We start from the raw sequence: 21,367 nt of genomic DNA, 5'->3' as shown, positions 1-21,367 counted from the left end.
ATAATCACATACTGGGACAAAGTTTCCCCAGCAGACGTGGTCAAGGCCTGCAATTCCTTTTTAGGGCTCGTATCGAGCGAATGATTGGCGAAAATGGCGGACACATTCAATCATTTTTATTAGAACTTGTAAATAAAATTCTCTTCTTGATCAGGATTCAGTTTAAGGTGGTCTGGACCCTGTATGCATATATTATGTAGCATTGGACTTTTTTTCTTTCCTCTACGATATCAGTTATATACATACATATATTACGCTTCACTATGAAAAAAAGAGAGCTCTTACACAGATAAATATATATGAGTATAAAACAATATAATGCTAAAATGGTTCCTCTGAAAGAAAAATAAAAATCTTTTTAACCTCAGTTAAGACTGAATCTTCCGAGTGAGCATATGTGAATAACTTACTGAAATTTTAAATCTTAATTTTTTAAAGAAATCATTATAACATACATATAATATATCAGATTGAGTCCTCATTAAAAGGTAAGAATTGAAGGATATTCCTTAATCCCTATACATAGACACTTTGATTATACATGTTTGAAAAATGTTTTGAAGACATCAAATTAAGACATGCTTTTCAGGAATAATTCAAATATACTCTATAATACATAGTATAGGTATGTTAGCAAAAATTTCAAATTCAATTTTTTCATTTTTAACCTGTTTTATCTAATAGATAATGGTAAAAAAAAAAATTTAATACCAAAATCATGTTTTTTGTTAAGGATGTTATGAAAAATTTATTATCGAGATTGCACACTTATTTTTGTACTGCTTATATTATAACCTACATCAAAATCTTTGATCTAATAAAATAGGATATTTCAATAAAACAAGACAAATTTCTGAAACATCAATAGAATTTTTAGCTATTATTGTGCAAAAGTTGATACTTTTAAATACCTGCAATTAAATTGTATAATATGGAATTCGAGTACATGAATATCTTCCCATGCTCTCCAGACAATAAAGAATGATTATTGAAAAAAGAAAGCGAAAAAAGAGAGGTTAAGAATTAAGACAATGTACTTTCATATTGCGAAATAATCTAGCTTGAGGGTTCTAATGTTTTGCTAAAAATTTATGTGCTTCGAATAAAGAGATTAGTTTGAAACTTTAAATACTAGATAAATAAATGTATTAACCTCCATTATACCTTTACTTTTGATCCATTACATATTATTGTGATTTTGAAGGCTACCTTTAGATGCCTTATTTTCCAGAGAATAGTGTCCCATTCAACTAAGCAACAAATTGAAAAAAAAACCCCAAAAAACTGGGTGAACCATTAAGAGTATATCTACATTATATATTTATTGACGTCAAATTGATTTCCTCCATTTAAGTAATGAAAATCCAGAATTTCCATGGGGATTCTCAAAACACTTCTAGAATTCTGAGTACGTATCCAGCAAGTTTTTCTCCCTCCGTAAATCAGCATGTTGTAACATACCTACATAGTACAATGAAAATCGTTTAATATTGATTGAATGATGCTCATTTCTTCATGTAAAATAATCTAATGTAGTGTCGGAGTTTCCATTAGTGGTGTGTCTGTCCTCATTTATTCCGTCCAGTTCAGTCTTCGTACCGGTCCTTATGACTGTCAGTACTAAAACTGGTTAAACAACAAATAAATAATGTTGAGTGCGTGATCAAGTACTTAACTTTTTAAGTTTTTAAGACTGATATGCAGAACTGAACTGAACTGTACTGAGACTGAACTAGAAGGGACTGCAGAATTTAGTCCTAAATAAGGACGAACACGAAATTAGCGGCCATAGTTAAGTGTGTGATCGGTAATTTCATTCCCAGTAAATTCATTCTCTTTTTTTTTATTCCTAGTAATTTCATCCCTTGTAAAATTCATTCCCAGATAATTCATTCCCACTGTGAAAAAGGATATTTAGAGATGTCTGACGGTTTATGTTTCTAAACTACCTTAGTAGTTTTTGTGTGTATGGCTATAGAGGGAGGTCTGGACAGTAGGCAGTCGGTACTGGAGATGACTATAGAATAATTTATAATGTTTATGTATTAGAAATGACGTAATAGTCCATCTTAATAAAATGGAATCCCGATTCATGGATAATATTTATACCTTTAAAAATAGAAGTAAATCCCATCTTTAGTCTTCCTCTTCTTCTATTTACCAAGATGTAACCATCATAAATCATTCATATCCGTCTCCTTCCGTCACATGTCATCGATGACTCATAACTCATATCCAGTGCCGACTGCCCAGTCCTCCCTCTACTACTAAGTAATTTAGAAATATAACCCGTATGACGTCACTAAATATCCCTCTTCAAAGTGGAAATGAAATGTCCTGGGATGAATTTTTCAGGGAATGAATTTACTAGGAATGAAATCACCTAGCCCCTAGTGACATTTTTAAGATAATTCAAGAGTTCAAATGAACTACAACTAGTGTTTTGTTGGTCCATATTTAGGACTGCGGATCGTGGTCCAGTCCAGTTCCACTTGTCGGTCCTTAAAGAAGGTAAAAATGATCCCTTGGACGTCAATGAGAGTGTTTTTTCTTTTTTAATTATTCCGTTCTATAATGGAATAAATTATATAACTAAGTAGCAATATAATATATCTCTTATTATATTGTATTTTAATAAGAAATATAATATTTTTTCCCAGATATGTGCAATAACCTTAATACATATTTCATATATTTTATTTGGCTCAATAAACTATCGATATTTTTAGTAAAAATTCCCTGTTTTTTCCTGTATTGTAATAGTTAGTGATGGAACGATTCTAAAAAAAAAACCGATGCAGGCTTTTATAAAGTATTGGAATTGGCCCCATACTACCGATTCCACCGATACTATGCAAAATTATTTATAAGGATAATACAACTCATTTGAGCTCATTTTTGGAGACCAAATTACGGTTTCAAATCAATAAATTGCCTAGGCTAGACGACGTCGTTAAGAAATATTAAAAAAACAACAAAGGGAAAGTACACAGAGAGACGATACTAATTAGTAGGTTCGTAACGGTAGGGGTTGAGTTTAAGTGGTTTACTCTGAAACCATTAAGTAACTTTTCATAAAAGATTTCTTAATTGTATTTTTGTTTATAATAGAACTGAAGTAGAGTCCATATTTTCTGAGCCAAGTTCGAGTCATCAGTATCCGTCCTGGGTCCATTAAAAAAGACACGAGTCCGGACTCGAGCACTGGTTAATACATATTTCAATTTCTCGGGCAAGCATATAAAACTTAGTTGGGATCTCGAGTCAACCGATCACAATTGATCGAATAAGTTTCCACGAATCATTAGAATTTGTTCGGTATATTTTTGTTTATGTTAAGTTATTTCCTTGTTATTATTAAAGGTTCCAATAATTACTTTTCAACTTTACGCTGTCGTTGTCTCCAATTTTGAGATAGAAAGATAAAGTATGGTGTGAGGGCAAATTAATACAATAATATTATTTAATATCGAGTCTTATCATACAAAAAAGAGTGGATTTTTGAAAAATTAAAAAAAGAATTAATCATTTTACATAATGCACAATTATCAAATCCTATTTTGAAATCAATACTGAAAAGATATGTAGAAAAATAAAAATTGTAGGCAGTACAAGTGAAATTATTTTTGACTGGATTTATTTCAACTATGCTGAACATAAATTTAATTTGTAATATCAACCAAAATACTCAATACTATATTTATTAATGACAATGAAGAAGTAATAATATGTGAGCTCCTAATGTAACCAATCAAATCAATATTTATTTTTCATCATAATTATATCACTACAATTTTTTTATATCATATAATCTTATACTTTTTATTTGACATAAGTAAATAGGAACAAGGATTGATTAGTTTATTTGATTACTTAAGTCGATTAAGCAACTTGATTTGGTGCATATTTGATGAAGGAACATTAATTTTAAATTTTCATCAATAGTGACGTCATAGACTATGAGTGGTTGCGTGTTTTGCCAAAATCAGATTATCTTTCCCAGCAGTCGGTACGATACATCAAATTGAAAATTCTAGAAGCCCAATAACATGATGGTCTAACCTTGTATATACATAAAAATTTGTTACAGTAGGTAAAAGTTTACATATTTTTTTTTAAATAGTAGTTAACGAAAAATTATATAATTGTGGACATAAATTTAATTATTTTTTTACGGTACAAACGGAAAAATAAGCATTATCTAAAAATAAGTTATATATAACTCTTATTAACTTTTTAATGAATATAAAATAAATTCCTTTGTGTTGCTATTTTTTTAGGTAGACATAGTGTTTCTCATAAAACATTCTCAAATGCCTTGTCTAAATTTTTTATAATACATAATATAACATATTACCATATGTTAGGTCCATGTGACTAGGTTTATGTCTGTGTATATAATATGGAAATATTCATCATACATATATTGCTGCATTTATATAACTCTACCTTTGTTATGAGGATTACAATTATTTATTAATATTCAAGAAATATTAATCAGTTATTAAAGATAACTTACTGTATAAAACAACTTTTTTATTGGCTTTAATACATATTGTACATAGCAACTTCATCGACTTAAGTTTTATGTCAATATATTTAAAACCAATATAAATCCTAATACAAATTTTTATATTTTATCTTTATAATCTGAATAATAAAGTTAGTATTTTCCAAATGAACAAAAACGAAAACTCCTCATTTCCAGAAATGTTCGTGTTAGTTTAGGTTGGGTAAACAGATAAAAGTTTAATGGAGCCAAGTTTAGAGAATAAAGAGCATGATGGAAAGTTTTGATGCTTTCCTGAGTCATAATACTGTGTCTTGAAGGTCCTTTCCATCGTTAGACCTTTTAGTTTGTGGAATGTTGTAGCGTACTGCGAACACTACCCAACAGACGGAAGTAACGGACCGGACCAAAGCCAATAGGAATACCTTTTAATTGGGGGTACCATCATAAACTAATATATTTTCTGTAAGGAATTAACAATAAAAAAGGACGTACGTAGCCAAAACTACTAAAATGTATAAACATGTAAAATCTACTTTATAAAAGGTACATTACTATCTATTTAAAACAAATCTCTACGTCATGAAATAAAAGTAAATAAAAGACAATACATAACAACACCCCTCATTCAACTTGTACACGAGGACAAAGTTGATTAATATGTCTTTTTAACTATTCCTTGTGGGTTTGAACCGACCACAGCACAATCTTCCTTTGTATAACTCCAGCTATCCACTTGGACTGGCGAAGGCTGTACCAACGGCACCACACGGCCATTTTGATTTTAAATTTTTCCTTTCGTAGTGAAGAAACAGAAGGAGAATGAAAAGGACAAGAAGACGGAAGGTATCCATCCAATTGTGTACGAATACGGCGTGCTCCCAACAGCTCATCCGGCGTGCTCCCAACAGCTCACCCGACGTGCTCCCACACTCTAACGGGGTTACCTTTTAGACAAATAAGATTTCCTCTAATGATACTCCTAGATTATTCTTTATGACATTTTTAATAATTCGTACGCCTCTCTCAACTTGACCATTGGACTACGGATGATATGGGAGAGAGAAGGAATGGACTACCCCCCATTCGGACATATTTGCTTTGAACAAATCGCTTTTGAATTGTGCACCATTGTCCGAATACCCTTTCTTCGGGAATCCAAAACGCCAAAACCACGCAAAAAGTTGCTTAAGCGTAGCCTCTGACGATGTATTCGTCATGTACGCCGCTTCTATCTACTTGGATCTAGCATCCATTAGCAGTAAAAAATATTTGCCCTATATCTTCCCATAATCCACGTGGACTTATTGCTATACATTCGCAGATGAGAAGGGAGTGAATCGTGACGCCGGGGCCGGAGTATTATCATATCACGAGTTCCATTTTCTTCTTACCCCTCAACTCGTCCTCACTTCCAAGTTCCAACCTGGAACATTCGTATCTCAGCTCTGCAAGTGTGAGCCTCGGTAGTAGTTTTACCATTTCTGTCGCCCCTTGTAGTGTACTGCGAACACTACCCAACAGACGGAAGTAACAAACCGGATCAAAGCCAATAAGAAGAGCTTTTGATTGGGGGTACAATCATACACTAATATATTTTTTGTAAGGGATTAATACTAAAAAAAGGACGCACATAGCCAAAACTACTAAAATGTATAAACATGTAAAATCTACTTAACAAAAGTTACATTACTATCTATTTAAAACAAATCCATACATATGCCTGTTGTTTGTGTATGCCTTTTATCATTATTGTTGATTGTGGCACACACTTTGATTAGAAATGTTGAAGTTAGCACTCCATGTCTCAAAGGTTGTCTACCCTTGCTCTATACCAAGGTAGAATTTTTTTCTTTTTATTGAGTAGGCTTATACCATTTTGTACTCTTTGATCACACATTGGAAAGTAGTAGAATGCCTCAACTTTAAAGAAAGTTTATTCAAAATTTAACCTTTTTTCATTCACTTTTGTAAGTACCTATTATTATTAATAGTGTGTGAAGTTAATTAAATTAAACACTTCTTAACAAAAATAAATAAATGTTCAAACATTAATCATATACAAGAGTATGAGTTTTCATCACGTTCTGAAATTAAGCCAACATATGTCAAAAACAACCAATTGGTATCCAAACTAATTGAAACATTCAATTTTTCTATAATATATTATATATATTTTTTATTAAAGACGCTCATGATGAACTAAATAATATTCTTTTTTATTTTTCTTAAGAAATAAAAGTACTTTAAAAATTTATATTTGTATCTTTATTCATTGGATTTAATTATAAAATATGGTGCGCCTCAACGCGTATTAACACTTGTTTTTCTTTTTGTATTTTTTTTCATATATGATTTTATTTTATTTTATTAAATTTTATATTTGGGTAGTTTGGGAATATGTAAACAAAATTTGAGACTTTTGTTTCAAATTTTTTATTTGAAAAATTTCAATTTTAATACTGTGGTGTTCTTTACTAAACTCGTCGCCAGGCCAGGGGCTAGGAAGATAAGAACGTCGGGAAGAAAGCATGAGGCTGGATTGAGATTTAACAAAAGGGGTAATATATTCTATATCAAGATACAATAGACACGAGGACAGGCAACATCCTCGTGGAGATTCACACACTGGCGTTGCATATGTAAAAAAAAGATAAAAGTAAGACAAGGTACATATAATCGAGTAAATCAAAGATTAGATTTATATTAAGGGGTTTAGCGGGTTGAGTGCGTAGACACTACAAATAGTTCTTATAAAATTTTATCGAACTTGGACAACAATGATTTTTATATTTTTAAAGACAAACTAAATTTTGATCTTCTCTACTACTATAAGAATAGTAGCGGAAAATGTTGAACAATTTTGAACCATATACACAGTTGATCTTATCTGGTGGTACACATTATATTATTTTCAATTTTTTTAAAAGAGTAACATTATAACAAGAGGTTTTGTGATTAAAACTTTGGATTAAAAAATGTGGTGTCATACTCTTGAATATGATTAACGTTCGAACATTTATTTAACGAAATCATCTGAAAACAGTGCTTGGTCCACTCCTTCTTGATGGAAGCCTCGAGAGACTGGACACTCCTGTGAGGAGTAGCACACAGCCTCTCCTCCAAATGGGTCTAGGTAGGCAGATCCAAGGGGTTTGCGTCTGGAGAGGAAGGAAGCCAGATGTGTAGGTCCCAAAAGTACGGAAAGTTGTCTCTGAGGAAGGTTAGGATCTTAGCGGGGCGATAACACGGATCTCCGTCTTGAGTGAAAGCAAAGTAGTCCCTGAACTTTTCTTTAGCCCAAAGTAGCACTTTCTTATCCAGAAGTTCGATGTAAGCATCTGCATTGAGCCGTTCCTTCCTCTCCACAAAAATGGGAGGACATACTTCACCTAGCTGTCCACTAGAGGTTTTTGTTCTGAAGACATGTCTCACTGAAGCTGACACAGTGTTTGGATGTTCGGTTATGATGTAGCGGCTGTTTTGCTTATTCACAGTGGCATCAACGGTGCAAATTTTTTCATCATCAAAGAGCAAAACTTTATCCAAATTTTTGTTGACCTTGACAAAATTTAGAAACTTCTTTGCTCTGTTCAGAGATAATATGTCTCGTCCTCCTCCATGATTTTGCCCCAATGGCATTCTGGATTGAATAATAAAATGTGTACCACTAGATAAGATCTATCCCATGGATCATTTTTTAATCAAAAAATATATATGTTATCATGGATGAGGTGTTAAAAAGTATAAATGATTTTTCAGTATCGCCCATAATGAGTTAGTTTAGTATTTAGAATTATGGATATTTGGAATAAAGACTTCCTTTTTCCTTTACCAATATGAGTAAATTTTTCTTTCATGTTGTACTGTAATAAATAAAGCCAGATTATTTTATTTTTAACATAACTTCTAAAATGTCAATACATAAATTTCAGCAAATATTGGTCTTTCTTGAATCTTAAATATTCACAATTATTTTTTACGAAATACTTTAAACAAAGAACTCATTACTTACCATAAATAAGTTGAAGGAGTACTTATTTCTAAGGAATTACCAACAAAAAATGTATCTAAAACCTAATTTACCTCACACACACACACTTCCATGGAGTTGAGGTCCGGTGAGCTTGAATGCCAGTCACTGGTCCAACAAATTAAAAAATATAAATATATCTCACCTCATCGTGTGATCATAACAATTCATAATCACCTTTAGTCTCATCCAGTTCATTCATGACTCTCCAGAAAAAAAAGATCTTGTCATGTTTAAGAAGTTTGCAATCTGAACATTGCTCGTCCGTGCAATCTGTGCTATTTGATGAATATGAGATTTATAGACCTTCTGAAAATTTTCATTTGGCACAGAAGTGTTATTATTTCTTTTTTATGAGTTTTACATATACTATATATCTTACACTAAAACAAAAGGATCATTCAATTCAAAGTTTTCAGATTTTAATGGACCACTCGGTAAAATGATAATTTATTAAAATTTATTCAAAAACAAAAGCTGAGCAGCAGTGGCAATGAATGGGAAATAACTCATACTCAATGTAGGCTCCATTGGCTACAATAAAGGTCTCAATTCGGATCATAAACAACGTGCTGGCCCGATCTAAATTCTTGCATTCCAGGACAATTTAGGGATCAGGGACATATTCATCTTCAACAAGATATAATTTATTAATTAACCATAGAATTTCAAGTAAATTTTTATTCTAAATAGATGTGGGTCTGAGCTCTCTTAAATCTTAGTAGCAACGATGGCTTCCAGGCGGGAGTTGAAGATCGGGAATCTACTGCTGGGGTAGCCCTCTGTCATGGTGTCCTAGTGCCAATTGACAATAGCTTTGATAGCCTCAGTGTTTGCATGAACAACACTACAGGCCTTCCCTTTGACATACACCCAAAAGGTTACAATACAGGGTGGTTCAGGTAAATATGGACCACTTTTAAATGAATCTCGATCAATAATGGAATTAAGTTGAGGTTTGAAATTTTATTTACAAGTTCTCCTAATACAAAAAAAAATCAAAAAAAATCATTCAATCTGTCTGCCATTTTTGCCAATCATTTGCTCGATACGGGGCCTAAATTTTTTGCATATCGAGGGCGTTAAAGGGGCAGGTCTGCGGGTCCCAAAATTGCACATTCTCTTTTTTTCAGGAATTTTTGGGTCTTGCGTACCTTATGGAAGGGGCTCGTAGTCTTGGTGGAACAGGAACTTGACATAATTTGCCTCAACTTTCATCAAAGGTATCATTAGGTCACTCAGGAGTTCACAATACCTGTTGGTATCCCCCCTCTCTTTCGGTTAAAAGAAGACGAGAAAAATGACATTGCTGTGCTCCCAATGAACGCAAGGGTCATGATGCTGACCGGAAACTTGGATTTAAAGACATGGTGGACATTAACTTTCTCTTTCGGCCAATCATATGTCGTTCTGGGGGTTGTGAGATATGTCAATAGTCCAATATTTTTTATATGAATAAAAGATGATTTCGTTACCATGGGACAATGGCAAAATATTGCATGAATTTTCTTCCATGCTCTGCTTTCATTTTGTGTGTAAGGATATGTCCTTTCTCGAGGTGATAAGACTTCATCGTCAGATCAGTATATATGGGCTTTTTGGCAGGAACGTTAATCAGAGTCGAAAGAAATCCCTTAATGGAGTGCTTCAGGCCTATGCGAAATCTGAGAATGTGTTTTTTTGTCTCTCCGAGACTTTTGAGCTTTTCTCTTATATTCTTGCTCTATATCAAGTTGTAGTTGATGTAGAAGTCTGTGCTCTTTGGATACCCTAGCATCTTCTTATATAAGCTGTGCTGTGTTCTGCAAATGCTCATTCGAGGATGGTGTTCCTATGAGTCTCCTCCATCGTAAATGCTTATTTTGAATTAAAAGTTCCACAACTAACTTAAAGCTAATGCTCATCCTCTAACTTTAAAATAGAAATAACCGAGTTGAGTGCTATCTTTAGAGTTCAGATCGTAGTCTAAGATTCTCCAGATTTACCTGAACGACCCTGCATAGCTATATATCCTTTCAAAAGAGGCTATACAAATTTATAAAAATGCGCAAACAAATTTGCATAAAATGCAGCATAGGATTTGCATATATAGAGCAGTGTTCTATTGATTTAATACTTAATATATTTTATTAATATGTGTATGTACAGATCTGAAATATTAAAATAATTTAATTATTCATAAAATATTAGTGCGTTACATATATAGGGTGCGCCTGCTATCTATGCTACACTTTCGTGTGCTCTCTTGGAAAGCTTAGGCAGCTGATTTTTTTGTTTGATAGCTTATTCAAACCTTCACAACTTTGAAAAAATGGAATCCATTGACGAATTTGTTGTGGTAAATATTTGGAAAAGACACAACCCCTCCTTGAAATCCGTGCCCGAAGTGGCAACAAAACAATTGGTCGATCTCTGGAACTAAGTGAAACGTTCGTTCGTAAAGTTAGGAGGGAATTTTTAGCCCTCAAAAGGGCATATAGGCGAAGTTCTCATCTCATGTCATGGTGTTTGGGATGGTTAGCTCCGAATGCCTTCTCATGTGTTCCAGCAAGGCCTCAAGATCAAAACTGATGCCTGTCTGGGTATTCTAGAGGCCCATGTGAAGCCCTGGATTGACATGGTTACCAATAGGAGACCCTAAATGTAGCAGTAGGACTTGGCTCCCTGTCACAACTCAAATGGCCCTAAGACAATTATAACGACTTCATCTTGTCAAACTTTTGACCTCCAAACTAACGGGACTTTTGACCTTGATACTCGCCAGAATTGAATCTCATAGATTTTTTGGGTGTGGGATGCGATTGAACAACAAACAAACCAAACCCTTTGTAACAAAAAAGACGAACTTACCAGTGGGATCAAGCAAAAAATTCCAGGATTTGACAAGAGACCATGTGGTGAAGGCCTGCTCACACTTTTGCCCTCGTATAGAGACTGCAATTGAAGATGAAGGTGATTTTATTGAATAAATAAATCAGAATCCATCGAGTTTTAGAATGTAGTTTTATTTTTTATTTGATATCCGGTTAGAGAGAAAATTGTGTTTAAAAAGTATCATTCAAATAGAAATAAAACGACTTTTTTCTTCTTCAAGTTAATTAAAAATAAATTTGAAAAAAGATTATGGAACATGGAAAAGTATTTCATAAAAAATATTTTTGTCAAACAAAAAAACTTTATTTGTAAGATAAAATAAAATAAAAGTTTTTAAGACTCAATAACTTAGATTTATTTTTCATGTGAGTATTTTTACAGAAAATAGAACATATAAAGTAAGAAATTCTATATAATTTATTTTCTTAAATAAATTATTGAATACTTTTTTTTTTCATTTCCCTTCACTCTTAGATTTTATATAAATATAATTGGAACTTATTTTGATTTTGAATGGCACTTTCATAATAATTAACATTTTAATGACAACACTAGTGAAAGTATTTCCAGCTTTTGTAAAACATCATGGGCAATCGTAAAGTGAAGTTGCAAGAGATAACTGACACTCTGAAGTTATCAAAAAGTAGTATTTACACCATCATACACGAACATCTGGGTATGAAAAAAATGTTTTCCAAATGGGTGCCGCGTTTGCTCACACCAAAGCAATAGCAACAATGAGAAGATGATTCAAAGAGCTGTTTGGAGATGTTCAAGCGAAATAAGAAGGAGTTTTTGCGTTGTTACATCACAATGGAGGAAACATGGATTCACCACTTCACTCCGCAATCAAAACGACAGTCTGCTTAGTGGTGTGCAGACGGAGAAAACCCTCCAAAGACTCAAACATCGGCTGGGAAGGTCACAGCCTCTGTATTTTAGGATTCGGATGGGATTTTATTCATTGACTACTTGGAACATGGAAAAACAAGCAACATTAACTATTATATTGGTTTGTTGGATCGTTTCAAGGCCAAAATTTCACAGAAAAGAGCTCATTTGAAGAAGAAAAAGGCACTTTTTCACCAAGACAATGCACCGTGTCACAAGCCAATACAAACAGACACAAAATTCGTCGAATTGGGTCTGTATTCTCCAGATCTGGGCCACAGCGACTACTGGCTCTTCGCAGAACTCCAAAAGATGCTCCGTGGAAAAGAGATTTGGCTCAGACGAGGAAGTGATTGTCTAGACTGAAGTATATTTTGAAGGTCTCGATAAATCGTTCTAACCCCGTGGTATCGAAAAGCTAGATAAACGTTGGAATGATTGTATCGTTCTAAAAGGAGATTATATTGATGAATAAAAATGAATTTTGTTAAAAAAAATTTGTTTTCCTATCTAAGGCCGGGACGTATTGACCGATGTGTTAAACCCCAAAAATATACTATATTTAATTAAACAGTTAACATTTGAGCAAATAAAATAACACCGTCATTTAAATTTTGAATCATTTTTTTTTAGTTTTACTCTTCATTTTGCACACCTAGATATCAATTAAAATGCATTTAAAACACTTGTATTAATAGAAAACATCTAGAAAAAATATGTTCTTATTCTAACATAATTTGAACGACATGAGTCTGGTGTTTTCAACAAAATATAATTTGTTATTCTAATATAAATTTTTTTTTTTTGTTGATATTTTTTGATTTATGATTGATTCATTGTTTTATGCAAATTTTGGAATAACGTAAATTATATAAAATATTAGCTACAATATAATAATTTGGCTGTTAGAGAAATAAGTGAATTATACCAATCGCTATTTTTAATATGAATTACAATATTTTTTGTAACATTAAAATCCTACATAGTATTTTATTCGATACTGTATTTAAAAAAATTATTTAAAGCGTATTTGTGTATGATAGCCAAAATTTCATCTTAGAAAATAATAAAATGGCCAATATATATATGGGTGTACGGAAAACTGTCCTACGGAAAATTGCCCTTGATAAAATTACCATGTAGAAAAATAGACATTTATGAAAATTGCCAGCACTTTTTTTTAGCCGTATTTTCTTCAATCTTAATTATGAATAATAACTCATCATAAATTCGCTTCATATTATTATTGACAAATATCTAAGCATATTTGTTTGTCCCATCCCCTAAGGGAGTACCTTCAAGTGTGGGTAATATTTTTGCAATATAGGATTAGGGGGGATAAATAGCTTAGGGGCTATTAAAATATGTTTGAATACTCTCCGCCGAAAGATTGGGCAGTGTCCCGGGGGACATAGTTTTGACCTAAACTATTTTTTTGGTATTAGAGGGGTTCCTTGGATGAATTGGGGATGGTTTTTAGTAATCCCACACTACTCTCAGACCAATCCAAGGGCAGAGGGTATTCAATCATATTTTATTTCATTTGTTTGGTTTCGATTAGGAGCTAAAAAAAATACCAATATTGTCGACCGATGATAAAATATAGTAAAACAAAATGATAAATTCTTATGCAATAATATTGTAAAATGATATTATTATGTGGTAGAATTAAATAAAATATTAAAAATAAAATTAGATTAAATAATAAAGAGGAATTGTTATTTAAAATGTACTAATAAGTTATTTGATAGAATTTAATGATAAATTCAAAAATGAAAAACAAAACAAAATTAAACGTGAGATGACTAGTGTGGAATTAAAGTAGGTATGGAATATTTTTTTAATGCTACTTAAAACCGTAAAGTGAAGATGTTCTTCTCACCTCTTTGGGGATCCAGTTCCATATCCATATAGTTTGATGCAAATTATTAGAGGGAGTTACTATTTTCGATATCTGAACTAAGTAAATATTAGAAGACGACCTAGTGTTGTACAACTTACTACATACTTTGGGCATGATGTTGCAATCCCATTAATATCTTTCAACACCATGACCAAACCTGAAGTTTCCTCCTCTTTTCAAGCGACAACAGCCCGACTAGATGTAAACCATCCTCATAGGATACATCACCGCATACCATCTTAATAAAGCGTTCCTGTACATTTTCAAGAGCTTTGATTTCCTTTCTATACATTGGATTCCACAACTGAGAAGCGTAGTTTAAAATTGATATGCTTCATAAAGCTTCTTCATCAGCTTCCCATTTCTCGCTTTAAAACTTCTTCTAATAAACTCAAGCGCTATGTTTGCTTTTCCAACAATATTGTAAATGTGAGTGCTAAATTTCATATTATAAGATAGTAGCACTCCAAGATCCTTAAAGACACACCCATTCGTCATCCCTCCAGGGTCAACCTCACTGCCTCGAAAAATCATGAAGGAGCTCTTCTCAAGATTTACGGGAATTCTGCAACGGTCTCCATCTAAGAAATTCTATGAAGTCATGCTTCGCCTCCTCTTCTGAGTGGCAAACAAGCTTTGTGTCGTCAGAATACATATATGGTAATTTTGGAAGGAGAGTAAATAAGCTTTCTTGACGTTTTATAAGATTAACTACAAGCAGCAGTGAGATAAAATAAGTAAATTAATATCAATCCAGCTCTGTATCTGGCAAGCATACAGGGTTGATCTTATTTTGTGATAAACATTTTATTTTTTTCAATTTTTTAAAAGTAAAATTTAAGCAAGAGGTTTTGTGAGAAGATTTATTTAACAAATCCTCTGAAAATAGTGCTCTACACAACTTCTATCCAATATGTGAGCCCTCTAATAATTCCCTCAATACGAGGCCTAAACCCCTTGCATACCTTGACGATGTCATCAGACTCGAGGTTGGTCCACTCATTCTTGATGAAATCATCTAGAGACTGGACACTCCTGTGAGGAGTAGAACCCACCTCCTCCAGACGCGTATAGATAGAGTATTGCAAGGGGTTCATGTCTGGAGAGGAGGGCACTGCATGTGTAGGTGCCAAAAGTCAGGAGAGTTGTCACTCCGAAAGGGACTTTCTTATCCAGAAGGTCGATGTAATCATCTACATTGAACCTCTTCCCCCTCGCAAAAATCTGGCTGGATTTTTTGTTCTGAAGACATGTCATGCTAAAGATGAAACATTGTTTGGATGTCTGGTTTTGATTTAGTGGAGAATCTGTTTATTCACATTATCATAAACGGTAAACATTTTTCATCAGAAAAGAGCAAAACTTTGGCCGAATTTTTGTTAGCCTTGAGAAAATTTGGAATCTTTTTTGCTCTTTCCTACAGTCTCAGCTTTTTCTGTTCACATATAGGAAGTCGTGTTGTTCTCTTCAGTGATTTTGCATCCATGTTTGTTTGTGTCAGTGTATTGCTGAGATTTCTAGTATTTCCATAACTTTCCTTGAAACTATTTTCTATAGAAAGTATTCAATGCAAATCTGGACAATGAGATTTAAACATAGTTCCTACGTATCAACCTTTACTTCGAAACTTGCACCTTAATTGTAATTACGTTGCAATTTATTTCCACGTAATTTCAGTAATCAATGTTGTAATAATTCCTATCTTTTACTAAATAATATTATTGTTAATGTTTATTAATTAATACCACTATGCTTAACTTAGTACTATTTGATCTCCTGATTGCAAATATGGTCTGCAGAAAAAGACCACACATTTTTTTTATTTTTAAGGTTCAAAGCTGTTGTAAGCCCTCAGTGTTGAAGATAGGGATACGTTATGTTAATTTATTTTAAAGCCCAATGTTAAAAAGTTTTAAAACCATTTTTTAAATGTATGCCTCATACTTTTAACTCGAATTATCTTTGCTTAAAGTGGAGTATAGGCTCATCTTATTCAGAGGCACATAGCTTCAAGAAGAAATGGATTCAAAAAGTTTAAAAGTATGAACTTTGATTAAAAAAATATATCTCCAAACACGCTCTATATTGTTGTCAATTTGAGATAAGGGCACGACAGTATTTCTAGGAAAAATTCATTTTTGAATTGATCTCATTATAAAAGTCCATAAGTATTCATATGCCCCAACTACAAGATATAGAAACAAAGAGAGAGAAAAATAAATGATATAGAAGCAAAGATAGAGAAAAAGGGAAATGATAAAAGGAAGAGATATATTATACAATTTGTTATAACATTAAGCCTCATGTCTCAAACTGTATAAATAAATTATTTCAAGCTCCATGGACACAAGATGACTCGTTGCATAACTGTAGTGAGTAAGGGTCTCCAAAAAATGGACATTCAAGGGAGTCCTCGGAGCAAATCCTTTTTCTTTTTCTCTCTTTCTATCTCTTTTCTTCTTCTCTGTCTTTGTTTCTAACTCTTCGAGCGGGGGCATACGAATACTTATGGACTTTTATTATGAGATCAATTCAAAAATGAGTTTTTCCTTGAAATATTGTCGCCAAAAATAACAAAAAATGTATGGCCTTTTTCTGAAGGCCACGAGGCTATGAGAGAAAAAATAGGACCATATTTGGAATTAGGGTCAAATTCTATTAAATAGAACATAAACTGTTTTTGTACCATTTTTGCTGTTGGACAGTGTAAGTGAAAAGAGTGGTTTAATATTCGAAAAGGGAAGTTTTTACCTTCTAAAAGTATCCATATTAGGAGACAAGACAAAGGGTGATGGAAACACATAAATTTTATCAAATCATTAACAAGGTAGAATAATTTAATTAACACCAAAAATGTCTAATAGGAATTCTCAATCTTGTGAATTATATACAAAATAGATTTCTACTTTTTTATAAAAAGATTAATCAAATAGAAACTATATTTTTGAAGGATAAAACTACAATTTCTGATATTTTTTATTAATATCATTATGTAATTATAATTTCGAGTCATCTTTGTTAATCAATATGTATTTTTAACCAATTGTTTATACAACTTTATCCGTTTACGGAGATTTAAATCTCACTAAAGGATTTTCTTTGAGTAAAAAAAAAAATCTACTTATGAGAACGGTTAAAAAAATCATGGCTCTTAGAATTGGATCATCAACCTAACATTTGATCAAGTATAGAGATCCTGCCGTTGTGAATATTCTAACGGAAAAATATAAAGAAAGGAATAGCAAGAATAAACTTCCAAAACAGTTTTATGCTTTTCGAAAAACATAAACTGCTTGTAGTTACCAAGAAATGGTTTGAAAGCTCAATTTAATCAAAGGATATGCAATAGGGTGTCCCATAAATGTATTTTTCTGAGCTCTGCAAACACAAGAGGCATCAAAATTTGCATAATTTTAAACATTTTATGAAAATAGTAAAGAAAAAAAAAATGCGGATCATTTGGAGGGCTTTACCACTCTGCAAAGTTTTGTAAAAATTTACGTCTTCACAGATTTAAAATGAATGTCTATAATAATACAAAAAATAATTTTGATAGTTATTTTATGATTAAAACAAGAATGGGCACTTTGTAGAGCGCAAAACCTACGGCTATGGTCATTTTTTGGTGTGACCTTGACCTTTGACCTTGACATCTTAAAATGTAATGGCCTCTTACTGTGACAATTAGTACCCAGTTTGATCAAAATCAATACGTAACTTATTGTATTATATTTTTGGACGTGTAAGAGAGGGCACCGTAGTTACCCCTCTAGATAGTTGGTCTCCTGTCCGATTTTCTGTTCATCCTTGAAAAAGAAAAGAGACATCTTCTTTCCATCAGATGCTGCAATGCTGCTAAGGAACATTTGTTGTGTGAACCACCTTGGACATCTTCTTTTGTTTCTTCAAGCCAATGGTCGTTCCGGTGGTTGTGGAATTGATCAACTTTGAAAATCTTCTTGTCTAAGAAAATTTTCACAATTGCCCCATTTGCCTTGATCCATGTGATGATTTTCTTGCACCTCTTAAGTCTCCTGGCTTTTATGCCCCCTGTCAGAAGGTGGTGTGATGTCCTTGTGAAAGAAACTGATACCAAGTTGTGCTTTATAGCCCTACTGATGGTCCTAGGAGCCGCAGAGAAGTCATTGGCGAAGCGACTCATCGAATTAGTGGGGTCTTGCTTTATATTCTTCTCTAAACTTGACAAGAATTTCATATCCCTCTTTATATGATGCCCTTCACTTCTTGACATCCTGGAGAGGTAGGTCTTCTCCATTTTATAGAACCAACTTAAGAACCAGGCCAATTAGTATAGTTTGTTTATGTAATAAGGACGGTAGAAACAGAATATCAAAAAAATATTCAATCAGAACTTTTTTCTGACATTAGAATTTCTACATTCATATTGGTGTTGCTCATACTATCAATATAAACTTTGTCGACGTACTCGGTTGAACAAATTAGAAAACTTTATATTTAATGAATATACAAATATATACACTCATTTAACAAAAAAAAATCCCTTTCTTTGAAACATTTCACATCTTCAGTATTTCTGTGAAGGTTGATTTTGTTTCACTTTGGGACATAGTCTGTCAACTGCAGGAATAATCAAGTTAACTTTAGTTTTTCAACTTGAGAAATTTCATTAATTATTATTATTAATGAAAAATTGCTTTAGTGTAGACAAAAAACTATATATAACAAAACATTCAATAGACTGTCATATTGCGAGGAAGTTTGAGAAAAGTTTTAAGCATTGGCCTAGAAAAATAAAATATATTGGATAAATACGGAGTGTGCAGATCCAATACATTTTTTGCCAATTGTTTGAGAATAATGCAAAGAAAACAGTCAAAGACTACTGATTGGATTCACCAATCATAAGGCCATGAACTCCTACTACTTAAAGTAATGTTGTATAAAAATAGGAATCCAAACTGTATGGAATTTAATAAGCACATCTATTGTGTCACTAAAAAGGCAAATGGGTTGTTATATTATATGGAAATATATTTTTTATCATGATTTTGCTCCATAAAAACAAATGAATAAGCTAAAATGTGTCCGAAATCGTTTTATTAAAATAACAATTTTGAAAGAAGGATCCTATGAAGAAAATATATTAAAATATTTTAACATTAAAAAAGAGGCCAAGTTTGAATGACATCGTCAACTTCACAAATTATATCAACATAACTTCATGGAGTTCAAATACCTCTACGATTATAAGTAAAATCCATTTTTCGGATGCATGAGCATCTTTTAAACACTCTAGAAAAAATAATTTTTAATTTCCGTCCTACCTTCCGTTCCTTACCCCGAAAATTACTTTTTCACCCATGTCTGCGTATTTTTTTAATCTATTTTCAAAGTAAAAAAACAAACTTGTGAATGTCGTTATTATTAAAGCCGTTTTATACTTAAAGCAATATTTGTATAACATTTTAAGTTTTTAAAGTATTTTTTATTGTCAGATACAAGGTAAAAGATCACAAAAAAGGTCAACTTCTTACAAATTATGAAATGACAAGGTAATTAGATCTTTGTTATATTTTTATGAAAAAGTTATTAATGTAAATTTTCCTTCTCAAAGATCATTGTTTGACCTTTATACCATTTGAAAATTCCTTTTTTTTTACGACATTCTCTATTTGTTAAGGGATTCAAAAGGTTCAGTTTTAAACTTTTGTTGCTGAATTTTAGAAATTTTATCAAAGTTTATTTTTCTCAATTGATAGATAAGAATATAATCCTTATTTTTTATTCTGAAGAGAAAAAAGTTGTAGCCCATCGAAATACTTCGGATACTCAAATGATCAAAACCACTTCACTGACCTCCAAATCGCATCAAATAAGTATCAGAGTTGACTCCTAAATTTTATTCTAAGTGGCTAAAGTAATGGAAATTACTGTAATGTGCAGTGCCTACGACCCCCCTCTTGTATAACAAATTATTAGACAAGACAGCAAAATATGGGACTTATAGACCAATATGTTGAGAGGCATAAAAACGAACAAAATCCCTTTGAATGGGAGAAACATCCAACTATGAAAATATTTATATTTTGCAATGCCCAATATTTATCTTATCTTTCTGTAAGTATACACACTGGTAAGAAAATTTGGAAATAATAAATGGAATTTCACTTATTTTTCTAACTACCTATGACTTGAATCATCAGGTAAAACAGTAATTTATTTGTAAAAAATCAAAGTATTTTTGTTTAAATTTTAGCTTCATCAAAAAATCCTCCCTCTGCCGCTATAACTGCTTTACAGCCTTTTGGCATTCTTGCAGTTAGTTTTTCAAGAGAGGCAGGTGTGATATCATTCCAAGCATTCTTCAAAATGTTCAACTTACTTTTGAAGAACTTTCTCCGACTTTTTTTGTCTAGGTTGTCACACAATAGCTCTATTGGGTTCAAATTAGGGGATTGAACTGGGCATTCAAATAAAGATAAGATTGGAAAACTTCTTTCTTTTCCAAGAAGTTTTTCAGAGCTTGGATATATGTTTTGGGTCGTTGTCTTGTTGAAAAACAAACATCCTTCCTATTAATCTCAGTCCAGAAGGAATGGCTTGCGTCTTCAGGATAGAATGATAACCATACTGAATGAATTAATTACAAATCTCTCATACATGCCTGAATGAAAGATTACATATGAAATTAAGCCTGGCAAAAACAACTAGATTTTTACAGAGAAAATAATTTAAAAAAATATTTTATGGAGTTATTTTGTTCAAAATGATTTTCATCGGGTTAAAGTAAAAAAATATTAATAAAGTCATAAACATTGATAAAAGTGACGAAAAACATTTTTTCTAAATTTTTTTGCCAGTGCACATATGTAAAATAGAATATTAGTTCGTCCAGGTCATGACCTTTTTTCATTCAAATCAAATTCCAAGTTACTTCTAGAGATTTTAAATTTTTCACGGAGGACTATGATTGTCCAATAATGGATATATAGGCGTATTTTTTCAGTTGCATTTATAAAATCTAAAAAATATTAACCTATATCTTTTTTCATGATTTAAATAAGTTTTACTAATAACTTTATCAAACAGATATTCTCCGAGTAATATTTATTTATTTTAAAATTTTATGGCTAAATCTTTAAATATATTTTCAAAGTATTATTTTCAGATTATT

General features: G+C 32.3%; 1 protein-coding gene across 2 annotated transcripts in view; it reads left to right on the top strand.

Moving 5' to 3' along the window:
• Positions 1-366: 366 nt before the first annotated feature.
• Positions 367-21,367, top strand: part of LOC121129232 (gonadotropin-releasing hormone receptor) — a 92,112-nt gene continuing 71,111 nt past the window's right edge. Inside the window, exons 1-2 of one of the 2 annotated variants that reach the window (XM_071893441.1) lie at positions 367-488; positions 3,946-4,089. The gene's annotated coding sequence lies outside the window, so the exon portion shown is untranslated. The remainder of the gene's footprint in view (positions 489-3,945; positions 4,090-21,367) is intronic. The other variant, XM_040724942.2, reaches the window with a different exon arrangement.

The sequence above is a fragment of the Lepeophtheirus salmonis genome, chromosome 14, assembly GCF_016086655.4.
Source record: "Lepeophtheirus salmonis chromosome 14, UVic_Lsal_1.4, whole genome shotgun sequence".
NCBI lineage: Eukaryota > Metazoa > Arthropoda > Copepoda > Siphonostomatoida > Caligidae > Lepeophtheirus > Lepeophtheirus salmonis.
Note: the sequence above shows the minus strand (reverse complement) of the source record. Positions and strands in the feature narration are given on the sequence as shown.